Here is a 19,849-nt window from a genome sequence, read left to right on the forward strand (position 1 = left end):
TTGAAGAACACCATGGTCCATCTTCTACAGTTTACTTTGACCACTAGTCGTCTCATTAGTCTAGTTACAATTAAATTCAAATAATGCTAATTAAGCAAGCAAGTCCATACGCAAGACTTGTAGCGTAAATGTTGATCCTTCCATTTTTGGGCTATGTTGAGGATGGAATGGTAATGTGAGTCGAAATAGGTGTTGGGAATACATGATCTAAAATCATATATCAACTTCATAGTGATTCTTCAAAATCCAAAATTGATTTATAGAGAAAAAGAAATGTTTGTTTTTTAATGAACCAAAGCAAATGGATTTCAAACAAGATAATTAATATTTGATTTCTTGAAAACTCATGAATCGTCGCCAATGCGTCAATTGAACTTCAATTCAATTAAACAAATTTCAAATGACTCAAAAATATCAATTGACTGCACTGCGTGTTACACTAGGTCCATCCTACTTTCTTTTTTTGCTTGACAAAGACAAAAAGTTCAACCAGGAATTTCTGTCCTGTCCTGTGTCAAATTGGCTCATCCATTACTCAAAGAAAACTTCACTAAAGTGAAATCCACAAGTGACCAAAATCCAAAGACGTTTGAAATAAGGCAGATGAGAAATACTACTAACTAATAAAAGCTAGGTACAGCTTATAGCCAAGTCAAGTCAAGGTTCCCCCAGAAAATTGCATCAAACATGTGCAAGAATTAATTAAGTTGGGTGGTCCTAGTCAAGGTGGGAAATTTCTCAGAATTGTTATAGAACTAATGTAAATAAACCTAGCTGTAGAGTCGGTTAAATTTCCACAATTTCCAGAAATTGTAATAGGACCAATTTTGGCAGCAATAATACGGCTAATGAGTTCTTCAATCAACTTAAAACGCAAGGTCCAGGACTTGAGTGGGTCAGTAGGTCATATCAGATTATCATCTTCTCCAGAAAACAATGACTCTTACAATTCGGTGGTTTCTTCAACAAGAAAGCAACTGTTGGCCTGTGTCTAGTTAATTGTATCTCCCATTATTACGTTAGTAAACAGAGTCCAAATTTAAACAAAAAGAAAATTAAAAAACATAACCAAAAAATAAATTTCATGAAGCCTGGCAGTTGCTGCCCTATTCTCGAACATATATAACAGCAACCCAGTGATCAAAATTGCAATCCTGAAAAGCCCAATATCCGAAACCTCAATCCCTCAAAACCCAGTATTCGGAATCTCAACCCCTCTAAGAATTTAGTTTAGTTTTTTTTTATTTTTTTAGGACAACTGCAAACCCAAGCAAATATTCTACCGACACAATTCAAAATCAGGGGTCATCATTTTGCCCTAAGCTCACCCGGCCCAGCCCATGCATTAGATCGGGTCTGCCTGACCCTTTCTAAAATAGGGTAGGGTATGGGCCATGCATATGAAGTCCGGCCTGTTTGAACCTGTTAGGACCAAGCCTGGCCTTTTAAGTCTTCCCAATCAAGCCTTAATAATTTTCTAATTTTTTAAATATGTTTATCTTTTTTCTATAACATTCAACTTATCTCTTTCTTTTAAAAAAAAAAAAAAAAAAAACTTATATATTTCTTTGTAATTGATTTCGTAAGCTTTATTTTCTTTAATTTTTTTTATTTCTTTTGTTAAATAACAATTAATTTTGGAAGATTGGGAGAGATAGTTAATTGAATATAACCACCTTAACTAAAATTTATAAGTGTTATTAAGTTAACTCCAATTATAGGGGTGGCTTCTAGATATGATGGATGTACTTGGTGAGGACCAGCGAGATTATTTTTTCATGGGGCTATGGGCTATTTGGGTTGAACGTAACAACATGCTTTGGCATGGGGTGAGCTGCCGACCAATGAACATGATTCAGTGGACCGTGAGGATGCTGGAGGACTTTCAAGTATATCACCCCAAAGCTGTTAATTAAGAAGAAAAAAAGGCCTCCTGTGAAATGGCAGAACCCACCTCCAGGCAGACTGAAAATTAATGTGGATGGTGCTTTTAGGGTGGAGAATGGTTGTGGAGGTATTGGTGTGGTGGTCAGGAATGATATGGGTATGGGTATTGCTGCGCTAGCTCGACCTTTTGTACATGCACACTCGGTTCTTAATATGGAAGCGGAGGCATGCTTCTCCTTGGGATTCACCAAGGGTGGTCTGACATAGATGTTGAAAGAGACTCTGCCGTGTTGATTGCTGCTCTAAATAGTAAGGAGAACAATTTCTCCTAGGTAAGTCGAGTTTTAGATGATTGTAAGGATTATCTTAGTGTTTTTTAGTCAGTTACAATTCGACATATTTACCGTGAAGCAAAATGGTGTAGCTGATAGGCTAGCTCACCTTGCTAGTTGGGGTGCACTAGATGATGTTTGGTTAGATGGGACGCCTGCTAGTATTCAAGATGTTCTCTACGAGGATTATTGTAGTAGTGTTTCTGTAGCACGGGGTCCAGGTTTTATGTCCTCCCCCCCGTTGCAAAATTCTAATATTAATATAATAAATGGAACCGGGCGTAGGGCTGAGCCTCCCAGCTAGACTGGGTTCCAAACCCCTTTTCAAAAAAAAAAAAAAAAGTTAACTCCAATATATATATATATATATATATATATATATATATATATATATATATATATATATATAATAGGATCAACGAAAAAAAAATGAATCTTAGATTACCTAAATAACCATTGAACCACATTTTGAGAAAAAAAAAAAATGTATTTCTTTTTGTTAAACAAAATAAGACCCTTTTCGGAAGGCCGACCCTAATGGGCGGGTAAGGATTAGCATATTTAAGCACCGTCTCGGCTCTAAATTTTGTTTACTTTAACTAGGCCCGGCCCAACCCAACCCGACCCTAAGCCCTAAAATTTAGGGTTGGGCTGGCCCTAGCCTAGCCCATGATGAGATCTAATTCAAATAAAGCCATGTGAAAAGACTGACCTTTGAGAGGTTAGAGGTGGAGTGAATTCCAAAAGCAAGTGCAATGATTCTCTCATAGGTGATAGGTCACGCAAAGCAGAAGCCTTTCTTTTTTGGTTACAAAAATGGTGGTCGGTTGGGACTACCACTCCGGGGCCGGGAGAACATGGGTAAGGCCCCTCCCCATAGGATGTTTTTCACATGCGGATGATCGAACCAGTGATCTCCTTAGAGGGCTTGAGCTTCAACTTTTCTGTATTACTCTACGGCTACGCTAGGAACGCTACTGGTGCACATTCACTTCTTTCTTATGTGTATTTTTCAGCGAGAATTTGAACATTTAATGAGTTTCTATTCTTTTTTTTTTTTAGTGGAAGACGTCAATAGAACCAACACACACACCCATGCAGTGTATCCCAGCATAGCCAGACTAATCACTGCACCGTAGACGCACGAACCATTGGGTGTTTTAACTAACCCAAGTCTCTCAAATCTACTGGCCACGGGATGGAGCTGGGATTCGAACTCTAGACCTGGGGGTTCCAGACTAGGCAGCTCGACCAACACAACACACCACGTGGTTATGAGTTTCTATTCATAAATGCACGTTTGGTATTTGGACCTTTATTAAAAGTTTTGTTACCAAGCTTCCAATTTTATCCTTCTTTCTCTTTTCACCATAGGCCAGACATGTGTATGTTGTCTAGTGGTATCACACATAAATCAAGCATAAATCACCGTAGGCCAGACATAAATCAAGCACAAGAACATTTTTTGACGCACTTCTTTTGTTCTTTTTTAAAAAAAATAATAAAATAAAATCTTCTCTCTCTTGTTCTTCCCTGTAATTATTTTTCTTAAGATCGAATGTGTACTTTTCTTAAGCATGCATGTGTGTCATGTCTACTATTTTAAAAGAATGTTTTTTTTTTGTTTCCCATACTAAAAGTAGGTATTTTTTTTTTTTTTGAATAACTAAAATTAGGTACTTAATTAAACATTGGATACTAACTTTTTATATCGACAAGATAACAAAACTAATGAATACTATGGATGGCTCAATGGCTCTAACTCTCTCTCGAGAGAAATATCGGCGTTTCTTCTCTTCGGCGAGCGGCGGCGACGACAAAACTTCTCGCTTGCTCCTCTATTCACATGGCGGCGGCGACAAACCTCTTTGTCTGCCACTATCTTCGGGTAGAGGAGGCGATTGTGCTGATTTTGGTGGGATTGGATCTCGAATCTTGATTGATCAGACCTGCTTTGGTGGTTCTATTGATAGTGATGGTGGATCTGCTCTTGATCCGTCGATCGATAGTGGTGATAGCGACTGGCGCGTTGGCCAGTTTATTGCTATTGGAGGTGGTGATGTCTGGAGGAGGTCCAACGATGGTAGTGTGGTCTTCGATGGCGGAGGTGGTATGTCTCGGGCTGACCTATACCCGAGATGGTCTGTTGATTCGAAGGAGACTGTGGCGACTGCCAGTGGTTTTGAACGAAAGGCTGGCGTCCATCCTTCGTCTGGAGGCGGCGATGGCGTCTGGTCGGGATCTGTTCCCTTTGGAGCGAAGAGCAGCGTTCTGTTGATGGTGAGGCTCGATCTGTTTTCATTGACGTTGTCGGTGGCTGGGGTGGGAATCAGCCTGGTCGTGGTGGCCTAGCAGTGACTCTGTGGCGGAGTTTTGCAACGACAAGGCTAGTCGGAGGTGGTGGTGCGGTGCCCTTAGCATTTTTTGGGGTGCCCTACTGGACTTGGGCCTGTTTGCCGGTTTCATGGGCTACGTTAGGGCTCTTTGGCTCTGGGTGGGCTGCAATGTTTGGACTCGCTCATTGTTGGGCCCGTAAGGCATTTGTTGCTGAAGTAACGGACAAGGAACAAGGCATGGAAGTGGAGGCTGCTGCTCCTCTTCAGGAAAATACTTAAATTTTGTTAGGTCGCAAAGATCATAATCTCTGAGGGTTTTTTTTACTCTTGCTTCGGGGATTACTGAATTTTGTTTGGAATAAAAGTGCGTGAACTGTCTAAAAGGTGGGTGTACTGGGGATATATTGGGTTCTTGTTCTTGTTAGAATAGGAGTCTCAGGGTACTCTGAGAAGCGATTCTTTCTGTGTAACCCCTTAGGGGTGTTTCGTTTTTGTACTACTTGCTGAATATATATAATGGGCTGACCTCTTTTGATAAAAAAAAAAAAAAACATTGGATACTAACAATAATACCCTGGTACAAATACTCCATAAAATAATGTGTCCAAACATGCAAACCCGGAAAACAACCTAAAGTACAGAAGGCCCAGCCCAAATCGCTAAAAACCAATAATCACAGAGAAATCACATTTTCCATACAAGTGCTGCCCTCAGGTATGTTGCAACGGTTACACTGCTGTTTTGCGAACCTTTGATCCGGCATCTACGGTGGAGTCTTGAGGGTCTCCTCACTTTTGTTCTTGAAAGGGACTAGGTCGTTCTTGCATCCACTTCACCGGCTAGATACGATCTGGGAGGCATTTCTCATGCTAAGTCAAGGGGGCCGGTCTGCAATAAGAAAAAGAAGAAAAGATTTTTTTTTTTAGTTGAATGGTGTTAGATTTTATTGATAACTAATAAACAGATTAAGGAATACATTTCTCATATTCTATTACATCTTGAATGAAGGAAGGAATATTAGACCAAAAGAAAGCTTGATCAAAATCTGCAGCATGAGCCGCCAATTTGTGCGCAGCCATGTTTGCCTCTCTTCTAGCATGAATAATTCTAACTTGGTTCACCTCTTTCAAATCTTGTCTGAGGTCCTCATATAACCTTCCAAGAATAGAATAATTTTGCAGCTCCTCCTGACACACTTGTTGCTTCAAAACCAAACAATCAGTCTCCAAAATTACTGGACATAGACCATGTTCCATCACATAACCAAATGCTTCCTTACAAGCCAAGAGCTCGACATGTTCAACAGACTGAACTCGAGTAACTACCTTCACCACTGCTCCCAAAAAAGTCCCTTGAGAGTCACGGACTAAGAAACCAATTGCTGCTTTGCCAGAGCTCGGACTAAAAGCTCCATCAAAATTCACCTTCAACCAACCCACAGGAGGGCACTGGCACTTCAAAATTTTTCTAGTTCCCTGAGAACCATGTAATTTTGTATTGTGAAAAATAAAGTTACTCAGTCTGACAGAAGACATGAGAGCTATATCACGAGCTAAAGTGATTTTGTTTTCCCATACCCTATCATTCCTTTCTTTCCAAATTCCCCAAATAAAATGCAACAGTTGATCAAAGTCTGTTTTTGATAACTTCCCAACACACAAATTCAACCAATTAAGAGCATCCATCTGATCAGAATCCCCCCCAAAACAACTGCCAGCAATTTGCAAATTGGTAGACAACACTTCTCTAGTGAAAGCACAATCTCTGGTAAGATGAATAATTGTCTCCACCTCATTGCAAAAAACACAACGCTGAGATTCTAAAATAACATTCTTTGATGCCAATCTGTCTAGAGTAGGCAGAATATTATGACAAATCCTCCAAGCATTAACCTTTGCCGTGCTAGGGATTTTGGCATGCCAAATGATCTTCCACACTCTTTGATTACTCACAACAGAAGGAGAAAGAGTAGATGCAGTTTTAGAGAAAGCATGACGATATGCAGATTTGACAGTAAACATACCTTGTTTCCCCAAATGCCAAGTCAATCTATCCTCGGGACTTCTAGCACTCAAAGGAATTGCTAGAATAGCTTCTGCATCTGAGTGTATAAAAGTGGAACGAATTTTATACTCATCTGATACGCTAAAAGCAAGCGCGCAATTTAACCCTGCAAAATGTAGTTGTTAGTATAGAATAAGTAGGGATCGTTCTAGCCGGGGATTGAGGGTACACCTGTAATTGCAAAAATAAATAAATAATTAAAATAAATACAAATTATAATATTTACAAAAATAATATAAAGAATAGAAATATATACAAGTGAACACAAATAAGGGGGTTTTAGGATTATAGAATTGGAATTAAAATTAATAAAATAAAGAAAATACAAAAACACCTATACAAGAATGGAACGTAAAAAACAAAGATCAAAACCACAATCATATGAATGAAATCCAATTACAATTTCTATAGTTGATTATTTATGTCATGAGAAATAAGTTGACCATGTGAAACGTTAGTAAGCAAACGATTTCCCATATTTTACTTTCCTTGAATAATTAATCTAAGTGAAAGCACCTAAATCAATCCTATTGAACATGCAATCATAGTCTAGAAAGCTAGCTAATCAAGAACACATTCAATGCATAAAGAACAAAGAAAGGATGTCAACCAAAGTGCACAACCTAGTATGAAAAAGTCCATCTATTTGCAATCCTCCTTAATTGATTTCGACTTTTGTCCAAAGCCTTTACTACTTAAATCTAGCACCAATTACATGCATATATCCTAAGTTGGCCATCAAAGAACACATACATATAAAAGTTTTCTATAATCCAAAATCAATTAAGCAATCTCACATAAGCAACATAAAAATCAACATAAAGAAATCGCAATTTTTATTCAAACATAAGAATAGGCTTAAACTTTGCCCTAAACATTATTTGTTAACTAAAATTCATAGTTCTACAAATCCAAACAAAGAAAACCAAAAGAAGTTACAAGGAAAAAGATAGAATTACACCGTGAAGGGAGTGGATGATGAAGAGCTTGAGACGGTCATCTTGAATCTTGAAAGCAAGACTTCACTATCACGGCACAAGGTGGATGATGACGGCTAGGAGGCTTCATGGCTTCTTCTTCTTCTCCTCTTTGCTTGAAAATGCAGAACTAGAAGACTAGAGAATGAAAAGAAATGAAACTAAGAACTAGAGAATGGAGAGGAGATGGAAAGGAAATGGAGAGACAAAGAAGATGGAATGGATGAAGGAATGTGTTTTTCTTCTTTGTTATAGGCTCTATTTATAGGCTACCAAGCAAAACTATTTGGCCTTAAACAAATGATGATGGGTTAGGTTTGAGCATTTAAACATTAATGGAATTTGTTAGGTTTGAATACTTAAACACTTAATGGAATTTGTTAGGTTTGAGTCACTTTTTGCTCATTTTTCCTTCAATTAATTCTCTACCAAGACTTCAGATTTTTCCCGTGACTTCTTCATATGAAATGATCCACCATGAGTGTAAATCATGCTGTCAAATTTTCAGAATTTATTTCCATGCCTTTGGGCCGGAATGGCTGCTGGACTCCTTACAGGTCCAGTTTTCCAGTTTTGCTTCTGTAGAAAATTGGGCTGACTATTTGAAGACCTTCCACTTCTATTTGGCTCTTGTACTCTTCATAAGAAATGTTTCTTAGGATGTCTATAATGGATCTGGAAGGTTTCAGCTCATTTGAAGTTCATTTGGTCAGGTGGTCGCTCCTTCTTCCTTGCTTGGCTTGGTTTCTCCTAGCCGGAGTAGGAAAATGTGTAAAGTTGACATTTTTAGTGCATTTCCATTTTTCTTCATCATTTTATGGACCTAACACTTATTTCATCATCATCTACTCCAATGTACCTAAAAAATAGAAATTGAGTTAAAAATCGATTCGTTAAGGAATTAACTAAGCAAAATATGAGGAATTAACTATTAAAATACAACATTAAAATGCTCCTATCATCATCCCAAGAATTAGGAGGAATAATCAACTCACTCACCTTGGTCAAATTATCTTGCACCGGTCCCAACAGCTGTGGTTTATGAGTAATAGTATTAGGAATCCAAGAATCCCGCAACATGAGAACATTATTTCCATTCCCAATTTGCCAATGAGCACCTTCAATCAATAAATTTCGAGACCAGAAAAGGGAAAGTTAAGAGGTAGATCAAATAGTCATGCCCCAAATAAGCGTGCTCTCCTCCAGAAGGGAGCTAAACACAAGCTTTTTTAATGAAAGTTTCATATTGGAATACTCGGGGCATAGCGAATGCCGACACCCAACGGGCATTGGCGGCTATGGCTCGAGCGCATCGCCCTTTGATTGTTTGTATTTCTGAGCCCTTCACTTTATTTAGTGCCATTCCGTTCTCTTTTTGGAGATCTCTTGGTCTCCGTTTAGTCTCTATTAATGACAGGGGTCTTTTAGCCCCCAATCTATGGTTCTTGTGTATTGAAGCTCTCAGGCCACGGTTTATCACGTCCTCTGATCAACACATAACAGTTGGATGTGATCTTGATGGCTTGCAATGTGTCATAACTGCAGTTTACGCAAAGACTAGTGCTTCTGGTAGGCGTCAACTTTGGCACGAATTGGAACAGATAAACCTCTCCCATGTTCAGGGTCCTTGGCTCATTCTCTGAGATTTCAATTGCATCTTGGGGCTCATGAGAAGCGTGAGGATGGTCCTCCAAATGCAGCCTCATGCCGGGATTTTCAGAATATGTGTACTTCTTGTGATTTATTGGACATTCCCACAAGAGGTCTGGCTTATACTTAGTCTAATGGTCATACAGAGGTTCGGTTGGATAGGACCCTAGGTAACTTGGCGTGGTTAAACTCTTGGTCTATTTTGGAGTGTCTAACTCTCTCCAAGGCTTCCTCCGATCATTGTCCCATCTTGATTAATTGTTCCCGTTTGGGGGCCTCTTTTAAAGCTCCTTTTAGATTTCACAAGTTTTGGCTACAACATCCAGATTTTATGACTGCGGTTAGTGCTTTTTGGAGCTCTTTACACTTCATTGGTTGCCCTCAATTTGTTTTGGCATCTAAGCTCCGTGCTTTGAGGAGTATGTTAAGAACCTGGAGCAAGGTTAATGTGGGAGATTTCAACGCAAGAGTTGTTGCATCCAAATTAGCATTAGACTATATTCAAGCTGAGATTTCGTCGGAGGGGCTTTCAGAGAGCAAGGTTGTTTTGGAGAGGGAGGCTCAAGTCACTTATCTGTCCGACCTCGCCATGCAAGCCACTTTGCTCAAAGATAAAGAAAGATTGAGATGGTTACAAGATGGTGACCGAAACACAGGTTTCCTTCATAACATGGTCAAGGTGCGGAGGATCAATAAGACCATAACTTCTTTGGAAGTTGATGAGGAGATCGCTCAGGATCAGGCTTCTATTGCTTCATACATTGTCAAGCACTTTGAGGACTCACTATGTCAAAAAGGCCTTCAGACGACAGAACTGTTCTGTCGTCTGAACGAACAAAAATGTGTCGTCTAGTACGATGTCGTGTCTTGGGCGTATCGAACGACAGAAGAGTTCTGTCGTCTGAAAATTCAGACGACATAAAAAATGTGTCGTCTGATGAGTTTTGCATTTTGGGAACATTGTGATCTGTTTCTTTAAAAGCATTCAAACAACGGTTTTGTATTGTCTGATAAACAAAACAATGACATATTTTTTGAAATACTATTCTGTGAAGCATATTGCAAGACTTATTTGTGTGGTCTGAATGCCCTTAAATAAGAAATATGAAGACTCATATGTAGTGTCTTCTCTCATACAACAACACTTAAAGGTTGTGCTAATTTACTTTACACGACAATTATATGTGGTCGTAAAGTGTATCAGAGGACAATTAAATGTCGTTCTATAGTTGATTTGTATGACATTTAAGTGTTGTGTGAAAGATTTTTCAATTATACATATGTGATGTTGGGAAATGGTTTAGACAATAGATTTCTGTTATGTCAATCTCATTACGACGACAATTTACTGTCGTTTGAGATTATTTAGACGACAAATTTTTGTAGTCTGAATATAACAAGGACCACTAATAGTACGTGTTTTATATTGTCTGTAATCATGTCCAATCACACTTATTTGTTGTTGTTATACACTGTGCAGCTGCAACCACACATTTTGGTGTGCTTTTGTTGTAGCTTGCAGTTTGTGATGACACATTTTAGTAGTCCCCTGTACAATTGGTATGCATGCATTCTGGAAATTAAAATTGCCCATTAATGAAAGTATGAAACCATAAAATCCACATTCAAAATCATTCATTGCAATTTCCATTAATCCACTAGTATCTCATGTACACAAACTTAATCATGAACTTCAGTTCAAAATAACTCATATATACTAATCTGGATCTGAAGACAAGTCTAAATGCTTAATGAATGAAAAATTTCTACTAGACACAAGTTAATAAAGGAACTAGCTAGCTATACTGCTGTACTGCTGTACTAGTTTCACAATCTGATCATGAACGGAATCACCCAAATCATAGAAGTGGTCATAGAAAACGGAATGGCCAGTGAGCTTGCAGAGACACAAACCTGCTGACCCATTGCAGAGACACAAATCTTTCTTGACCCCCATATAGACTTATGCTGCATATTACAAGAGCAACTAGTCTTCATTCTCAATGAGGAACAAGATATTGCAGAAAAAAGAACAAAAACCTTTGCTGCAAATCTGGTAGGTGGTCTACTCGTCTGCATTTAACTCATGTGCAGCTTAGTGAGGCATTTAACTCATCTGCAGAAAAGATACAAGCTACGTAAATATAATTAAATATAATAATACCATGACCATTATCAAAATTCAGGCATTGGTCAAACCTATCAATACTCTGATATATGATTTTGCATCATATTAATTTGAAGCTGATATTGTACAGTTCAGATAAAGCCGAAGTAAGTACATTATATTTATCAACAAAGAGATGACTCAGATGAGTTCATCAAATACAGAACATACTTATCAGAAAAATCAGAAAACTCCAAGTGTAATGAATTATGATGATGTTTAAGGAAAACATGCTGAAGTACTTACACATTGAGAAGAGATGAGCTTTTCGATTCAGAGAGAGTGCCATTCAACTTATTGTTTCCAAGAAACCTAATCATGAAGACAGAAATACATGCCTCAATTAGTACTTGAAAGAGTACATTTAGGAGGAAAATAAAACAAGTAAGAGCTGAACAGAGTGGAATTTTACTGAGTTGCAAGAAGAGAAGAAGACCATCACTTTCTTTGATAGATTCCTCGTCAGGAAAGAATATAGGAGAATAAAATCTCTTGGCACTTGGCACAAGACAATAGTCCTGTTGCAGTCCTATATTCGTGGCCTGTAATGCACACAATCTTGGCAGGTTATAAAGATTACGGCTAAAATACAAGAATAAATAGGTCTATATGAGTATGAAGTGGACTTAATATTTAGTGTGGAATCCAAAAGACCAGTTGGATTCCTACCTTAGTTCTCCCATCATCCACATCTATATACATAGGCGTTGTCTGGAAGGAAAAGTCAGCAAGATCTTCAACCTACAGGTTTAATGGGAAAAGTATTAATATATATAAGAAGTAACTCATGTAACATATGGGCAATCCAGTCATGTAAAGAAGAGACAAAAACAGTTTAGAAACTACTGAACTATATGCAAACAAATAATCAACTACCGAAATGTAATCATGGGATGACTGTTCAGAGATTCAAAATATATGCAATGCATTGCTCGCTTTCTCCCTCTCAGTCTGTGTCTCTTTTACACATGGCGCGCGTACACACACACGCACATGCAACAATGAATATCAGAAACACTTTTATCCTTTACAATTTTTGTGTGCTCCTAAGAAACATTAAAATATTCAGGGAAACAAAGGTAAGCCAAAGACATGTTGACTCTTTAATGGATCATGATACTAGCTTTTTGCAAAGGCATTTCAAATTCCAAAGTCCATGAATTCAAGAGCTGGTTGCTTGAATTTTGGGATTCATAGTTGAAGGGTTCACGGACTCAGGGATTTATAGAATTATATTAAATAACTAAGATACAATATATAACTAACAGGATTGAATAAGAACTGCTTGCTTGAATTCCAGGATACTTATGTATTAGGGACTTTGGGACTGTTCTGGAGACTTTTTTGAAGGGATCACGATAGGGTGCATACTCTAATATGCAGCAAGTAACGAACATTGGTCTTACCATTCTTCTCACATCCCTAAGTTCTCAGAATGTTAGCCAAAAGCAAGTTTTATCTCAGAAAACTTATATTGCCTAGTACCAAGAAGTCTGTTAGTAAATATGTCACACTTTTCCTACTCAACTACTACTCACGATTTTATCTTATTAGCCAAGTCAAAAGTAGTTTAAGAGGGAATAAGATAGTATGGAAACCCGTTTTGACTAGGGATCTCTATAATTTTCAACCATTGATTTCACCAAGTCCAGGAAAATGGATGAAAGTAAAACACTAACAAGTACACACATTGAACAAGAACTCAACTATTCTTTTTCTGCCTTCAAAACAAAACTGCAAAATAAAATCTGTGCAAGACAAATCATCTCAATGTCTTCCACAATAAGCAAATAGCACTCTAATTGAAAAGGAGATATTTTTTTTTTATTCTCCTATCTTCTCACTTGTCAAACACTGTTTTGTTTCTCTAACATATCTATGCAACATAAATCTTCAAGCACTTCAAGGAATGCCATAATAACAGTGCCATGTTCCCGCAGAACTGCAAAAACTGTTGCAGCTCATGCAACAATATAAAACTAAGTTTGGTCGTAGTATAACCGCACCTAACTCTAAAAATACTTGTAATGTAACTAGGTCATGAGTGCAAGCTAAAACAATAGAAAGAAACCACTTTGGTGCGATCAACAAAGTGGACCTTTATCAAAGTACATTGTCAGTCAATCCTTCAGTCTTAGTCATTTAATGTGCATCTACAACATGCTTGAAAACGAGATGACTACAACTACTACATCACACCTGATGACTGTCCTTATGCGAATAACTGAATATGAAACAGTAAAGTAAAATTAAAACCATTAGCAGTGAAAGCTAAGCTAAGCTATGAGCTAATGAAGGAACTGTTGCTTTGGCTACCTACCTGCGATACTGGATAGGCATATTACCAGCCTTCCAGATAGCAATCTTACGCGCGCGCACACACATACATAGGCACATGCAACGCGGCAATGAATATTAGACATTTTAGTCTCATACATTTTATTTTTGTTTCTACATTTTCTCTAGACCTGGACCTTTTTTTTTTCTTTTATTTGAAAGGAAACAGCTTTTTATTGACAAAACAAATACCATAATACAAAGAAGCGGACAAGAAGTCCACATAAGAAAAGAAAGATAGTTTGAGGAACAGAATAAGATGCTCAACTGACAGTAAACATGCTTGCCAATCTAGAACAAGAGATGAAAGAGTGTAATCTTCATACTCCCCAAATATAGAGGCCCAAAGAGAATCTCAAATCTTAACTCTTTCCCACAACTCTTCCAACTCCGCACTACCATAGGCTTCAGACGTCCCTTTATTTCTCTGGACCTTGAAAAGAAAAATTAAGCCAGGTCTACTCTTGTTTGCTAACTGCCTAGTCTAGTATGTGCAGTATACACAAATAAATGCAAATCATGACAATACATACTCAACTCTCTAAACCACAAGTTAAGAAAAGGCAGTGTTATATATATATATATATATATAGATGTATAAATAGGCATAAAAGTTAAGAAAAGGCAGATGTATATATATGATTATACATGTGTGATAACAATTTAGTTTAGTGCAGTGCATTCATATAATGACAAATAAAGAAGTTGCACCACAATCTGTATCTATTTTTAATTACAGAGAAAGTCATTGACAAAAAAGGAATAAGTATAGATAAGTGGACAAGTATACAGTGAGAAAAAGTACCCAGTAAGTACAACAATCCTAGCAGAAAGAAACAATAAGCACCAAAAACAACGAAACTAACTTCCGCATTCCAATCTGTTTGAAAGGCAAAAAAGGAGCCATTCCTAGAAATTGAAGAAACTGATCCCTTCATGATGCCCAGACTAACCAACATCACCTTCATAGCAGATCTCCCCAAAACCAACACCTTCTTTACAAAAAAAAACTGTAGTTTCACATAACAAAGACACACAATCCTGGAATGTGTCCCAGCTCACATTAGAATCCTAATAAACACCCTTCTTCAAAGAGCTAAAGCAACCAAATTGGTGGTTCTTTAACAAGATGATAGTAATTACAATCATAAATTGCATTAGGAAAAGGAAACGACATGCTTGATCCTTGTTAAACTTTTCACCAAAGACTCAAGAAATCAACACTTCCAGTAATCATACCATTTACTGGAATCCATATCTCTCACTGTGAGACCAAAACATTGTAATGGCTTCATTCATATATATATATATATATATATATATATATATATATATATATATATATATATATATATATATATAGCTATCAGGAAGCTATTCAGTAAACCAAGTTTAGCAATAGAAAAACAAACACCAGTTAAGGTAAAGATCACTTACAGGTAATGTAGGCCAAGCATCCCCCTTGAATCCCTACAACCTTCTCAGCCTAAGACAATCATATGAATTCCATGAATACTTAGTGTCATCTCCCAGAATTCATCACTAGAATATCCAAATTTGGATTTCGTTGAAAGACCTTAAAATGATGGGAATTCCATAAATCCAAACCTAGAATTAATCAAACGCATCTAAAAATACATAATGAAGCCTTACTAAGGGAATTAGAGCACAAATTTACCTTGGGCATCCAAACTTGAAGTTCCTCTTCTTTCCCCCAATTCTCTAACTTCATCCTCCATATCTATCAAAACCCAACGGTGAAATCTGAAAAGCACGACAACAACAACCCTCCTACCTAGTGGCCAAATACCAAAAAGCCCTTAAACAAAACCCTTTTTAATCTTTTTTTTTTCTTTTCTTTTTTTTCTCGGTTGTTACATTATGAATGCAGCTACATCAGCAACTGCCTAAAGGCTAGATCAACATTGCATGTTGACGGTTCTGATGGGAACTATATCTGGATAAAACAGATGGACTATAAGCTTCTGACTATAGATAAAACTGAATATAAGGTGCCCCTTTAAATACCATGTACAATTAAAGACTTACTAGGAACACCAACATAAAATGCTGGCATCCTGCACTCAATTGCTCTAAGTGAGCCAGGAGTGAGAACTATAGTATATCCCCTACTTCACTTGGGTTCAAATTTGTTCTCTCTATAACTGCCTACATAACAAGTACATCACAGATAAATTAGCCCTATAGACTTAAGATGAAACATACAAATCCCGAGACTCGACATTCTTTCCTATGAAAATTCAACTGTACGTTTATCTTACCTTCAAAACAGGTGCCAGTAAATCATCAGCTAAAGTATCCTTAAAACCGCCTCGCTTTGCTTTGTAAATGGCAGTTCGGTAGGCCCTGTTTAACATGATTTTCAAGGCAATATTAAGCACAGGGAAGGTATAAACATTATCAACAGATATAGATTGCAAAAGATTAAACATTATCAATTACTCACGCCACAATCACTACATCCTTCCCAGCAAATCCTTTTGTAGCACCAAGTTTCCCTATCAAGGCCAACAAAATAGAAGAAACATGATACAACAGAAGAACTATTATCCAAACTCAAAACCCCAAAACCCAAATGAGTTTTAATTGAAAGAAGGAAGAGTTCTTGTCAAACAACATGGAAAATAAAACACCAACACATAAATCCATTTCAACCGAAGGAAAACCACAGCACTAAATCGAAGAGAAACCCCCAAGACAAAACCCCAATATAGCTATATCCATTTCAATCACCCCATCCCCAAATAGAAGAAAAACCTAATCGAAATCAACTAAAATCGAAATTTTGGATAATAAGCAAACCTAAAATTTGCAGATAAAACCCTAAAATCGATCTAGGATTAAACCCAATCGAAACCCTAAACTAAAAAACGATTGAAACCCTAAATTGCTTACCAATATCCGAATTAAAAACAGCTCTGTTGTTGCTGGGGAGGTCCACTAATCCGGTCGCGAAAGATGAAGTAGAGGCTAAGAAGAAGAAGGAGAGACCAAGAAGAATCGAGAGAGTGAGAAGATGAAGGAGAGAGGAGAGAGTGAGAATCGAGATCTGAGAGATCTGAGAGAGCTGAGTGAGAAGGAGAGAGGCTGGTGTTTGAGTTTTCCAGTTTCGCGGGTTCTAGGTCGAGCTGAGTGAGAAAGAGAGAGCGCGCGGGCTGGTGTTGGAGTGAGAAGGACAGAAAATGATTTAATTACGAGGGATCTATGTAAAAAAGCACAAGTCAAAATAACTTCAAAAATTTTAAAACAAGCTCCACACTCAGACGACATTTAAATGTTGTCTAAATGTCACAACATTTTCTAGTCAACTAGAGTTCGGCTATTTGAGAGGGAAAAGTACTTGATCAAATTTTGGATATCCCTCCGCATTTGAGATAGGAAATCATCATCTTTTACAACTACACAAATGTGTTGTCTGAATGCTCACCATTTTTTCAAATTGAACGAGTATGGTTTTAGTCTATATTCAGACAACACAAAAAAAAGTTATGTCGTCTGAAAAACTCAGACGACATAAAACAAAACTTATGTCGTCTGAAGTGTGTCGTCTGAAGCACATTTTGGCATAGTGACTCGTTCACAAGTGATCCTTCAGTCTTGGATACGGGTCTGGTTGGGAGAGCTATTCCAAACTTAGTCACAGAAGTTGAGAACTCCTCTCTTATCTCTATGCCCACACGTGAGGAAATTTGGGTTACTGTCCAAGCAATGGATGATTTTAGCTCTCCGGGTCCAGATGGTTTTGGTGGAATTTTCTATGTGCGTTGCTGGTCATTTATCTCAGATGATGTTGTCAGTGCAGTTCAGAGCTTCTTCTCAGGTGGCTTCATCATGCCTAGGTTTAACAACAACTTGCTTATTCTTGTCCCAAAAAAATAGGAATCTTTGAGTCCTAATGATTTTCGTCCTATTGCCCTCGCTAATTTTATTTTCAAGATTATTACCAAGATCTTAGCTGACAGACTCGGTACGATTGCTTCTAGAATCATCTCTCATAATCAAAGTGCGTTTATTAATGGCAGATCAATTGTTGACCCAATTATCAGCACGTCCGAATGCATTAATCTCCTTGACGCCGACTGCAAGTATGGAAATGTGGCCATCAAGTTTGACATCCGAAAAGCTTTTGACACTCTTGATTGGGGTTTCCTGCTCAGGGTCCTCCGAGCTTTTGGTTTCTGTGAGGTTTTCATTAATTTTATTAATAATATTCTCAGATCGGCTCATCTCTCTGTCAATGTAAATGGTGAAATATGTGGATATTTTAAATGCTCTCGTGGTGTGCGTCAAGGGGATCCACTTTCTCCTTTGCTATTTTGTTTGGCAGAAGAGGTTTTAAGCAGGGGAATCACAATGTTATTAGACCAACGGAAAATAAAGAGTATTGCAACTCAGATGGGCGTTATTCCTCCTACTCATGTTCTTTTTGCAGATGATGTTATGGTTTTTTTGCAAGGCAGGAAAAGCAGTTTAATTGCTCTAATGCGCTTCATGGAGGAGTATGCTCTAAATTCTGGCCAATCGGTCAACAAGGACAAGTCTCAACTTTTTATTGGCGGGGTCAGCTCATCATTGGCAGGAAAGGATCACTAGAATTCTGGGAATTGAAGTGGGTACTCTACCTTTCACATATCTTGGAGTTCCAATTTTTAAAGGCATGCCAAAGTCAGACTATCTTCTTCCCATTGCTGACAAGCTTCGTTGTAAGTTAAGCTCTTGGAAGGGTCTTCAGCTATCTCAAGCTGGGAGATTGCAGTTAATTGATTCGGTTATTCAAAGTCTCCTAGTCTATAGTTTTCAAGTTTATGCTTGGCCAAAATCTCTTCTTTCCAATGTGCAACGCTGGATAAGGAATTTTTTTTTGGAATGGTGATCCTCTAAAGGATGGTTCTGCTTTGATTGCTAGGCATATTTTTTGCACTCCCAAAGACAAGGGTGGTCTGGGCCTCAAGAATATTTTCACTCTCAACAGTTCTCTTCTGTTAAAGCGGGGTTGGGATGTAGCTACCAATTCTTCCCCTTCAGCTTCTCTGCTTCACTCCAGATTCCTGGCTGAGGATTTATCATTATTAACTTCTTACAAGAGATCATCTGTGTGGTTAGGTATCAAACGTTTGTGGCCTATTATTTTACAGAATGCTTATTGGGTGATTGGAAATGGTCGCAGGGTGTGGTTTTGGAAGGATAATTGGCTTGGCAATTCTATTTCTAATTCTTTGAATATTGAGACTGCGCATCTAAAGTTCCTGGACAACAGAGTAATAAAGTTGTCTATTTTGTAACTACTGTCATTTAGAAGTTATCAATGTATTTTCTAGATTTTATGGCAATTAAGGTCCAAAGTAGTAACCAGGGTTGTATTTGTGGTAATTCTTCAATATTACAAGTCTGAGAACCATTTGACCGATGAGACAACGAATTGTTGTAGAAGTAGTAATCAAGCTCTTATTTGTGGTAATTTTTTATATTGCAAGTCTGAGAACCATTTTACTAATGTGACAATGAATTGCTGTCAAAGTGGTAAAACTTTATGTATATATTGTAAATGAGGCGCGAGTCCTTAATTGTGTATTAAGGTTCTCTATTTTGTAACTAATACTTTTCTTATGTAAATCTCATCATCCATGAGAAAATTACTCGTTTGACAATGCATTTTACTATAAATTACAACAATTGAGGTATAAAGTGGTAATTATGGTTGTTTTTATGATAATTACTTGAAATATGATTCCATTTACAAAAAAACGATCACTTTACCAATGTTATAACAAATGTTTTGTTTATATGGTAAATAATCATATTAGACCTAAAACTTTTCAAGTCCTTATTCTTGTAATCCAGTTGTTCTTTTTGTAACTAGAGTCCTTTCTTTTGTAAATTATATTATTGATGAGACATTTTACAACAAACGCCACATTGGACGTATTTAGTGATAATTATAGTTGTAATCAAAGTAATTACTATATTTACGATATTCATTACAAGTTTTTGAACGATTTACGTATAAAAAAAATAAATGAGTACTTAGTATGGTAAATTTTTTTTTTTATAAGTACACATGTCAAATTATAAGTAGAT

At 37.4% G+C, this 19,849-nt stretch overlaps 1 protein-coding gene and 1 long non-coding RNA gene across 3 annotated transcripts in view; both read right to left on the bottom strand.

Annotated features, from left to right (window-relative positions):
• Positions 1–19,849, bottom strand: part of LOC133725324 (probable LRR receptor-like serine/threonine-protein kinase At2g28960) — a 90,350-nt gene that overhangs the window by 31,893 nt on the left and 38,608 nt on the right. The window lies entirely within an intron of this gene.
• LOC133725323 (uncharacterized) lies at positions 10,844–17,297 on the bottom strand. Its single transcript, XR_009854356.1, has 9 exons — positions 16,667–17,297; positions 16,218–16,269; positions 16,033–16,117; positions 15,429–15,491; positions 15,188–15,236; positions 12,083–12,154; positions 11,826–11,955; positions 11,660–11,725; positions 10,844–11,362 (listed from the first exon to the last, which is right to left on the bottom strand). It is a non-coding gene; the product is annotated as an uncharacterized LOC133725323 (long non-coding RNA).

This window comes from Rosa rugosa, chromosome 1, assembly GCF_958449725.1.
Source record: "Rosa rugosa chromosome 1, drRosRugo1.1, whole genome shotgun sequence".
In the NCBI taxonomy this organism is placed as follows: domain Eukaryota; kingdom Viridiplantae; phylum Streptophyta; class Magnoliopsida; order Rosales; family Rosaceae; genus Rosa; species Rosa rugosa.